An 11,053-nucleotide genomic window follows, 5' to 3' on the forward strand; every position below is an offset into this window, starting at 1 on the left:
TGGACAAAAAATATGCAATTTTATAAAAAAGATAAAATAGAAAGCCTCATTGTTCCTTAGTCTATTTGCAAGTCAGTATGAGGAATGGCATTATAATTTCCTCTGCTTAATTTAAAGTGACATTGTTACCAGATTTTATTTAGGGTCTTGGCTGTGCTGCAGAAATGAATTTCAAGAACACACCAGGTGAGTTAGGCCAGGAATTTATTCAGGTATGGAGGGAAGAGTGATGGGAGAAATTACAGAGCAGGGGTCCCAGATAGAGCGGAAGGAGGTGAAAAATGATAAAGTGGGCTGATTAACAGGCTACAATTCCCCATCATACATTATAAATCCCCAAGTTTTACTTGTATGGCCACATGGCAGAGGAAAAATGGTGAGAGCAGTGCACAGAGGGCAGGAACGAATCCAGACGCAAGAGAGCAGAGGGTGGGCAGGCTTCATGATCTGCTTTATAAACTATTAATTATCCCACTCCTTTGCTAATGGCAGGGGATGGGGTTCCAGTAGTTTGCTGCTTTGATTAATCATCCCACCTATCATTTCCCCCAGTGAGGACCCAATGAAAAAGTCCTTGGGGAATATCTGGGGCTTTTCCTTGCTTCCAGAAGAAGTCTTTCTTCTGGATAGCAGAATCTTGGGGGTGGGAGTCTTCCAGCAGCTACTTGGGGGTTATTGATATTCGTGTGGGCTCTCTGCTAGGTTCCAGATGTGTCTATTGATTCCCTCTATCATTAGCTTGCTTTGAAATTAGCTATTTCCATCTTGAGAACAAGGAGTTTGTGAATAATAAAGTGCCCATTGATGGGCAAATTAAGTTGTTTATAAGGCAAAGTTTTGAAAGAAGATAAATATTTTGAAAATAATATTTTTGTATTTCAGAATTTGAGAAGCATTTTCATTATAATAACATATATTTATTTATTTTTAGTCATTTGGATAAGAATATATTTTATTTTTTCATAAAAACTCTACCAAAAAATATATCTTTCTTTAACTTAGAGATTGGAAAGGAAATTTGAGCTGTTATAATAATTCATGGCATGTTTTATAAACAGCAGTGAAAGGAACAAGTCAATGACAGAACGGATTCATTATGGAAATATATAAATGTTCACTTCAAAACCTTGACTTTGTCCTTTAATAATTTAAAGGTAGGGTGTTTGCTGAGTTTCTTATTAATGATGGCCAGACTTTCCTCTTAAGATTGGTAATGGTCATTCTTTGTGTAAATTTGAGTTAACACCTTTTTCCTTAGCTTTCTGATTATTTCATTTTCTGGTGTTTGTTTCAGAACTACTTTAATAGTTCGCTTCCTGTTAAATTTACCTTTCACAGGAGTTTCATGGTCTTCCATTTCTCCACCTTCAGAATGTCTTAGGACATCTTTTCTATTTAGAACCTATTTCAAATTAGAGTGCTTCCTCTTTCCTTTCACTTCACCTGACTTTGTATATTCCTCATCGGTGTCTACCTCACCATTTCCAATGATTCACACCCCTGCAACTCTTGTACCTTAACTGCTCTTCTTGCTTTTCTTTTTTTTGCTAGACCATTGGCATCAAGAATCACTTCACTTTTAGCTTAAAACTCAGCCCTTCATCTCTTTCTGTGCTTTTTAGACTTCTGATTTCTTGAATTTTCTTGGTGATCTGCTAATTTCAGTTCTTTCTTTTCTTTTTTTTCCCCATTCTTCTGCTGCTCTTTCTTCCTTCCTTTTTTATTCACCTCTGACTGCTTTTGCATGATCTCATTGCCTTTGAAAGACCAGGCTGTACAAGTGGATTGACTACTGAGTTGAGTGGCTGCTTATTTTATTCCCAACTGACAGGTGAATTGTTGTAAGCTTCAGAAGATATATTCCACAGTTACTCTACAATGGGTTCCTTAAAAATTTTTAAACTGAACATCATCTAATTCTGAAATTTTGTCTTTTACTTTAGAACATTGTCATAGTCCTTATTTTTTTTCTAAAGTTCCCTCACTTTAGGGCTTTTTTTTGGGTCTTTTACTGATTAATTAACTTTCTGCATGCATGCCTGCTGTTCAATATTGACTTTGTCAGTTTTATCTTCATAACAATTGCCACCATATTTCTGGTCTTTTCTTCTGAATTTCCCTTAGATTTTTAAATAATTGCCCCAGAAATATTTACCACAGTTACTGTAAGACAGGCATTCACCATTTCTGCAAACAGCCACAAGCTTTTCTACTTGTACTACCTTCACTGATTGTCCACAAGCATTGCAAGTAAAAAATATAATTTTTAGCTAAATTATTTAATATTCCCTTTTCATAATTTCTTTTTAGTCTTGTGCTCACAACTAGCACCCAGTAAAGGTTTTAATGCCCTGCAGTCAACACATGGAATCACCACTTCCCCTGGAGCACAGCCACCACCTCCATCCTGGCCTTTCCTGAGCAGAACTCACTTCTTAGCCCCCATATGCCTCTCTGCGGTCACCCCTCAGGCTGAAGTGTGGTTTGCTGGCCTGGTGAGGGGCAGCGGCCGCGGTAGGCCTATTCCAAACCACTGCCCCCATAATAGGGTGGTTGGTCGGGCCCACTGCCACCCCTGAAGGAAGCTCGGCATGGGCGCAGAGTGCCCTCGGGTCTCCCCTTCTCGGCAGCCATGCTTCCGCGGCCGCCCCTCCTCCCGGATGGCGCCACACGATGCCTGTGGGGCGGCACCCTTTTCTTCTTTCTCCCTGCGCAGGCGCAGGGTGGAAAATTCCAGTCTGCCCTTTTCCCCTCCCCCGACAGCAGCAACAGCCAGGCGTGGGCGGGAAACTCAAGTCTGCCCTCTACCCCAGCAACAGCAGACACCAATCACCAAACCCTGCCACTTCCCCCAGCAACAGCAACAGCCAATCCCTAATCACCACCCCTTCCCCGTCCAGTACCGCCCACTGACCTTTCTCCGGCAACCAATCAGAACAGGGCATGGCTTCGATCAATCAACCTTCCCCAGTCCCTATAAAACTGTTGCCTCTCCCTCAATAAAGTGGACTTGCGTGTTTACCTTGTCTCCGCGGTAGTTCTTCTGCCGTGCGCCCTCCAGTCCTGAGAGCCCCTGACAAGGGCCTGGCCTCCCTTGTCCCCAGTTCGTCGCCTGCTTCTCCGGGCGACCCCGTCAGCTGAACCGCGCAACCCCTGTGAGACCGACCCCTCGTCTGCTGCCGGACCGACCCCTCCTCCCAAGTGGGACCGATCCCTCGTCCCAAGCGGGACCGACCCCTCGTCCTGAGCTGGACCGACCCCTCGTCCACAGCCAGACCCCACCTCTACCCACCGAGCAAGCCGCCGCACCTCTCATGTATTTATTTTAATATATTAATTAAGTGGTTTATTTTTTGAATAAAATAATGCAAATAAAATTATTGGTGTTCTGCTTTGGAACTATTGTGATTAGTAAGGGAATAAATTGTAGTAGTGATGTGGAGAGGGTGGCCACGGTGACTGTTGATGGTAGGGAGATGGAAGAAGAGATATGGTGTGAGGGCATTTTCAGGATTTGGAGTTGTCCTGGGTAGTGCTGCAGGGATGGATGCTAGATGTTGTGTGTCCTGCAATGGCCCACTGAGTGGACTGGGGGAGAGTGAGGATGACAATGTGGACCACTGTCCATGTGGTGCATTGGTGCTCCAGAATGTATTCGCCAGGTGCAGTGGATATGCTGCAATGATGGAAGAGGTTGTTGATGTGGGAGGGGTGTGGTGGGTGGGGTGGGGGATATTTGGGGACCTCATATTTCTTGAATGTAACATTTAAAAGAAAATAAAGAAGAAAAAATCTTACACACTTGAGTGTGAAAGGAAAACATAATATGCAACATCAACAGCATTCAATTATTGGTAAAAGGAAACATGCTTAATAGAGTATACAAAATATTGTTTCAGAAAACAAAAAAGATTCTATTGAATGAATATTTCATATGGAATATACTTTTGAACTCTAATATAATATAATCTGGGTAATGTCAGAACATATTATTATTATTACTTTTAGTGTTATTATTTTAAAAAACAGAGCTAAAACCCAATGCCATTATAAATATACTATAACTGCAAAATGGAAAGGGAATGAGTTACTGAATAATAAACTAGTTACACAGTTTTTCAATAGACTGTTCACTACTCAGAAAGAATTACTATAATTAATTACTATAAATAAATTACTTGGTGCAGTTGTTCACTCAACTTAGTTGTAGGAACAGTGACCTCAACCAGACTTACCCCAGTTATGGGAACTGAAAGCAGTAATACATGCTTTATATCATCAGGAAAAAATTCACATAGTAAGTTTAATGCTTTTAGATGAGGAAGAGCTGTCTTGATTGATTTTACCATTCTTGGCAAATGAATTTTCTTTTTAAAAGAATTTGTTTAGGCAAGGGTAGCTGGTAAGATAAGGGTGATGATGCTTTTATATAGGAAATTTTTTAAATTTCAACTACTTTCAAATTATATGTATGGTTTCAAATAATGTGGCATAACAAAATTTTATCAATTACATAAGTTTTCTTTTCTCATATATTCAACACCCCTACCCCACTGCTATTAAGATATTTCTGGGAAGCAGATATGGCTCAAGTGCTCAGGCACCCATCTGACTTATGGAAGGTCCAGGATTCGATCCCTGGGGACTCCTGGTGAAAGTAACCTGGTCCATGAGGTGAACTGGCATGAGCAGAGAGCTGGCTCAGGTGGAATGCTGGTCAACATGGTAAACTGGCCTGAGCAGAGTGCTAGCCTGTGCAGGAGTGCCAGCCCCAAAAGAGCACTGGCTTGCATGGCAAGAAAGCCCGAAAAGGGAGCGGGTGCTGCAAGACGATGCAACAAAAAAAAGACACAGAGGGAGTCAATAAGAGACAGAAGAACAGAGAGCTGAGGTAGTGTAAGAGTTTTAACACCTCTCTCCCACTCCAGAAGGTCCCACAATGGTTCCCAGTACTGCCTCAAGAGAAGAAAAGCAAACCCAGAAAAATGCTCAGCAAATTTACCCAGATAGTAATGGAGGGGGGAAATAAATACTTTTTTTTTAAAAAAAAGATTGTTCTGTAAACATACTTACAGTTACATGTTCACAGCAACATGATTAGTCCACCAGTTCTCTGAAGTTCTAATGAAGAAATTACCATAAAGTTCTCTCATGATCTTTTTAAAGATTTATTTTATTTATTTATTTCTTCCCACCCCCTTGTTTTTTGCACTTGCTGTGTCTGTTCATCTTCCTTGTTCATTTAGGAGGCTCTGGTATTTGAACCTGGGACCTCTGATATGGGAGGGAAACACCTAATCACTTGAGCCACAGCTTCCCATGGATGATTTTAATCACCTTGGTGACAGGGATAATCTCTGGACTTCTTTAGGACATTTTATGGGTAGTGTTTATTTTCAAACTTTGTGACCTGTAATGGAAGACCATGTGACAGGAGACAGAAATATAAATTTCTGGAAAGCAAAAAGAAGTAGAATTATAAGAGCACTTAAAGCAAAAGACACTTTTTTAAGTCTTAAATTGTGGTGTAAAAATCTGAAAGATTGATTTTATTTTTGAAAAAACTCTTAGAAAAAAATTAGTGTTGAACAATTCTCAATCTAAAACTTTCACTTGGTCCTGGGATTCTGCTGATTGGAGTTTTATAACAATTTGGCAACTGTCTATTGGTTAGGTGAGAGTTCAGACAACTTATTCCTCTTGTGAGTTTGGGGCTGGAACCAAAATTTTATTAATAGCCAGCAGAATGTCTCCTTTCTGAATACTGTGTCTGTGAAAGTAAGTTCTATGTGGCTTATGGACACTCAAAATTGTAATCTGTGTTCAGAAGAATACAAAGGCATAGGATATAATAAAGGTAAAGATTTTTGTTTTATTAATGTGGAAGTTGGAAACAATGTCTGGCAAAAATCCCAGAACTATTCTTATTATAACTTCGCTCAGGAAAGAAATATATATCTATATATATAAAGACATAAGCAAGGGAGTTTGAAGCTCAATAACCAACTGAACCAAACATATAGAAGCTGCAATACACGTTTAAGGTCCAAAGAAAACAGGGCATGGAAACTAATGGCTGAATTGAAGAGTCTGTAACCCTGTTCCAAACCCTATTATAGTATTCTGATGGAAGAAGAGTTATGATATGAGGTTCAAGTGAGAGACAATTCTCTAAATGATGGCATTAAACTGAGATGAGAAATGTTTTATTCTAATGCATCATCTAATCACAGATATAGAGACAGTATGATTTTGAAGTCTTCTAGTCACGTTTAGGTCATCTGTATCAAGTAAAATATAATGAAATTTCAAGTTTACATCACAGTAATATTTTTGTCATATCTCAGTGCATAAACACCCCACAAACAGATTATATAGCTATTACTGGACTTTCTAACTCTCTCTCTCTCTCTCTCTCTCTCTCTCTGTATATATATATATATATATAGGTAATTTTTATCAGGATGTATATGTATGTATGTACATACATATGTACATATGTACATACATATGTATGTATGTACATACATATACATCCTGATAAAAATTACCTATATATTAAAAGACTGCTAGGGAAAGAAAAATAATTGATATATTTAGAATAAGACCATTTTGCCATTTAATTTATTAAAACAGATACATTAATACAAAAATATAATGGGATGATGTTAGCATAAGTAAAAGTTGGGAAAATGATATAATCTACATGGCAAAATACGTCATCCTCTGGAAAGTTTCCCTTCAGAAACATCTAATAAATAGAGAAATCAAACTTCCAGAGAATATGGCAGAATACAGAGCTCCATGACTCAGTTCTTACAACAAAGTTTCTATTAAACAGGCAGAAATGGTTTGAAACAATTATTTTGTAATTATGGAGGTGACAGGAACACTGTACAGTATCCAGGGAAGTTTGGGAAGGAAGAAAATGGCAAACTATGGTAAAGAACAGTAATTGCTGGCAACAATCCTCCATTCTTATGGCAGGCTGCCTTGGTAACAAGTTCCTGGCAAGCTCACTGGAGACAGAAAGGGACAAAAATCCATTTCCCTAAGAACAGGGATGGATACAGCCAATCACTGATCAGAGTTTTTGATTAGCAAATTTGAATCACTGGGTCCTGGTTCTGAGTTACTGTTTCAACTCAAGGTAGACAAAGGCAGTGGTAGCCTTTGTTTCAGTCCTACACTAAAGATGGGACTAGGGGGCTGAGATTTAAATATGCTATACCTAGCAACACTTCAGGGAATAGTTATTTGAAGGCAGACATTGACTGGGCAGGATAGGGGAGAGCACAAATTTGTTGTCACCAAAAAGGCTTTTGACATCCTTGCTGAAACTCTCCCCAGGACACTTTGGAGCTCTTCTGCTCCCCTTCATGGGTACCTGTCCTTTTGACCTGGAAATACTGGCCTGGAAAAGTCCTCTCTAGGATGACTCACCTGCTTGAATTTTCCTTACAGGCAAACGCAGCTAGAGATAATAATGAATGTAAAAAACTGGAGAAGAAAACAAAAACAAGCAGAACAAACAAGATTCCAAGAGAAGGAAAAAGGAAAGGAAGCATTGCCTCAGGGATTTACCTGATAGCATGAAGCACATAAAGTTACATGTTATAGTGTCCCAGAAGGAGAAGGGAAGGGAAAAGGGACAGAAAGCATAATTGAGGAGATAATGGCCAAATGTATCAAACTTTTATGGAACAGAATTAATCCTAATAGACATATTACAATACACATAGTAATCAGAATGTTAAATGCTAATGATAAGAGAAAATTCAGAAATCAGCAAAAGAAAAGGGAGTTGTCACATACTAAAGATCCACAATAGGCCTAAGTGCTGATGATACATCAGAAGCCATGGAGGTGAGAAGGCAGTGGAAAGATATATCTAAATTACTGAAAGAGACAACTTGCAGGCATTTTTTTTTTTTAATCTGGAAAATTGTTCCTCCAAACTTGGGGAGAGTTTGAAATATTTACAAATAAAAGGAAACAGAAAGTTCATAAAAACCTGCCCTACAAGCAAATAACTACAAGGTTATTTTGCAGACTGAAAAGGAAACACATAAGAGAGTGGCTTGGAGGAGTATGCAGAAATGAAGATTATAGAAGGGGTAAATTAAAAGTGTGAAAAATAGAGGCAAAAAAGATATGACATATAAAACTAAAGGAAAAAATTACCTGCAATAATTATAGCATTGACAGTAATAATATTGACTATTAATGGGTTACACTTCCCCATTTAAAAAACATATATTAAAAGAATGGATAAAAAGTATGATCCAGCAATATGAAAAAGATTCAAAGACACAAAGAGACTCTTAGACCAAAGACACAAATCTTTGATAGTGAAAGGTTGAAAAATGAAAAATCATGTAAAAAGCAATTAAAAGGAGTGTGAAAGCTATGCTAATATCAAAATTTAAGTGAAAATTTTTCTAAGAGACAAAGAAGGACACTATATATTAATAATAGGGGCCATCCAACAAAAAGAAATGACAATCATAAATATTTATGCACCTAAATATTGTGAAATAAAATATATAATGCTAACAAAAGTCAAACTAAATGGGGAAATAGATGATTTTGCAATCATAGTTGGAGACTTCAGTACACAACTCAATAGATAGACTGTCTAGAAAAAGGATCAATAAGGAAATAGAGAACTTCAATAATACAATAAATGAATGAGATTGAGCAGACATACAGAAAAATGTAAAAAAAAACCCAGAATGTATACATGATTTTCAACTCCACATGGATCATTCTCTGGAAAAGAAGATATCCTTGGTTACAAAATAAATCTCAATAAATTTAGGAAGATTGAAATTATGGAACACTATCTTGGACCATAATAGAATGAAGCTGGAAATCAATATCAGATAGAGAACTAGAAAATTCAAAATAAATATATGGGGGCTAAACAGAACACTCTTAAACAGTCACAGGAGCAAAGAAATAATTACAGGAGAAATCAGTATATAGCTGGAGATGAATGAAAGCAAAAACAGAAAATATTAAGTCTTATGGGTTCAGTGAATGCAGTACTGAGAGGGAAATTTGTAGCTCTATATGCTTACATTAAAAAAGAAGAAAGAGCTAAAATCAAAGGCCTTATTTCTTGTCTGGAAGAGCTAGAAAATGAAGGGCTAACCTCAAAGCAAGAAGAATGAAAAAAATAACAAAGATTAGAGCAGAAATAAATTAAACCAATAATAAAAAACAATAGTGGTGATTAACAAATCCAAAAGTCAGCACTTTGGAAGTCAAGAAAATTGACAAAAATTTATCTAGATTGATGAAGAAAAAAGGGAGAAGATGCAAATAAATAAAATCAGAAATGAGAAGGGGACATTACTACTAACTCCACAGAAATAAAATGGATAATAGAATGATACTATGAACAATAGTATGTCAGCAAAGTAAACAAATAATATAAAATGAACAAATTTCTAGGAACAGATGAACAACTCACACTGATTCTAGAAAAAACAAAATATCTCAACAGACTCATTAAAAATAAAGAGCTTGAATCATTTATCAAAAATTTCCCAATCAGGAAATGCTCAGGACCTGATGGTTTCACAGGTAAATTCTACCAATCATTCCAACGAGAATTAATGCCAATACTGCTCAAATTCTTCCAAAATATTGAAAAAGAGAGATCACTACATAAGTTATTCTCTGAGACCAAGATCACCCTTTTACCAAAGTGAGATAAAGATACCACAGGAAAAGAAAATTTCTGATCAATTTCTTTTATGAATATGGATGTGTAGCTCTTCCACAAATTACCTGCAAATGGAATGCAAAGCTCATTAAAGAATTATATACCTTGATTAAGTGGGTTGTATCCAAGGTATGCAAGGGTGGTTCAACATCAGAAAAACAATCAATGCAACACACCGTATTATCAAAATGGAAGGAAAAAAAGCACACATGAACATCCTGATTGATGAATAAAAGGCATTTGACAACACCCAGCCTCCTTTCTTGCAAAAAAACACTTTGAATAATAGGAATAGAATGAATCTTACTCAACATCATAAAGGACAAAATGAAAATCCCATAGGAAACATCACACTCAGTGGTGAAAGGCTGAAACTTGTCTTCTATGATTTGGAACAAAACAAGGAAGCTTACTGTTATTGCTGTTATTGAACATTGTGCTAAAATTCTAGCTAGAACAGTTAGACAAGAAAAATAAATAAAAACCATCCAAATTGGAAAGGAAAAAGTAAAACTTTCACTATCAATATTTGCAGATTACACTATATTGGGATAGAAAATTATGGAAAAAAAACTAAACAAAGTTACTAAAGCTGATAAATGAGTGTAGCAAAGTAACAGTATATAAGATCAATACGTAAAAATCAGCAGTGTTCTTATACACTATTAATGATCATTTTGAGGAGGAAATAAGTACAGCATTCCATTAGCAATAGTCACTAATAGAATCATATAACTCAGAATAAATTTAACCAAGGAGATAAAGGACTCATACACAGAAAGCTACAAAACATTGCTAAAATAAATTAAGATATAGATAAATGGAAGAGCATTCCATATGCATGGACTGGAAGACTAAATATCATTAAGATGTCAATTATACAAAATTAATTTACAGATTCAATGCAATAATAGCCAAACCTCCAGTAGCTTAGTTTGCAGGAATTGAAATGCCGATTATTAAAATTATTTGGAAAGTTAAAAGACCCAAAATAATCAAATAAATAAGAACAAAGTAGGATGGCCCACACTTCCTGGCTTTAAAGCAGAATACAGTGCTACAGGGGTTAAATAAATAAATAGTAAATAAATAAATAAATAAATAAATAAATAAATAAATAAATTTTAAAAAAAACAAGAGGGTACTGGAATAAGGATAGATGTGTTGACTAAACAAATTGAATTGTGAGTTAAGAAATAGTCCCACGTATCTTTGGCAAATCAATTTTGTCAAGGATGCCAAGGCCACTCAATTGGAAAAGAATAGTCTTTTCAACAAATACTGTAGGAATAACTGAATATCCATATGAAAAGGCTGAGA

General features: G+C 36.8%; 1 pseudogene; it reads right to left on the reverse strand.

The window, feature by feature from the left end:
* Positions 1-1,599: 1,599 nt before the first annotated feature.
* Positions 1,600-2,945, reverse strand: LOC139438009 (cell growth-regulating nucleolar protein-like; annotated as a pseudogene).
* Between the last annotated feature and the right edge of the window lie 8,108 nt (positions 2,946-11,053).

Source organism: Dasypus novemcinctus, chromosome X (genome assembly GCF_030445035.2).
Source record: "Dasypus novemcinctus isolate mDasNov1 chromosome X, mDasNov1.1.hap2, whole genome shotgun sequence".
In the NCBI taxonomy this organism is placed as follows: domain Eukaryota; kingdom Metazoa; phylum Chordata; class Mammalia; order Cingulata; family Dasypodidae; genus Dasypus; species Dasypus novemcinctus.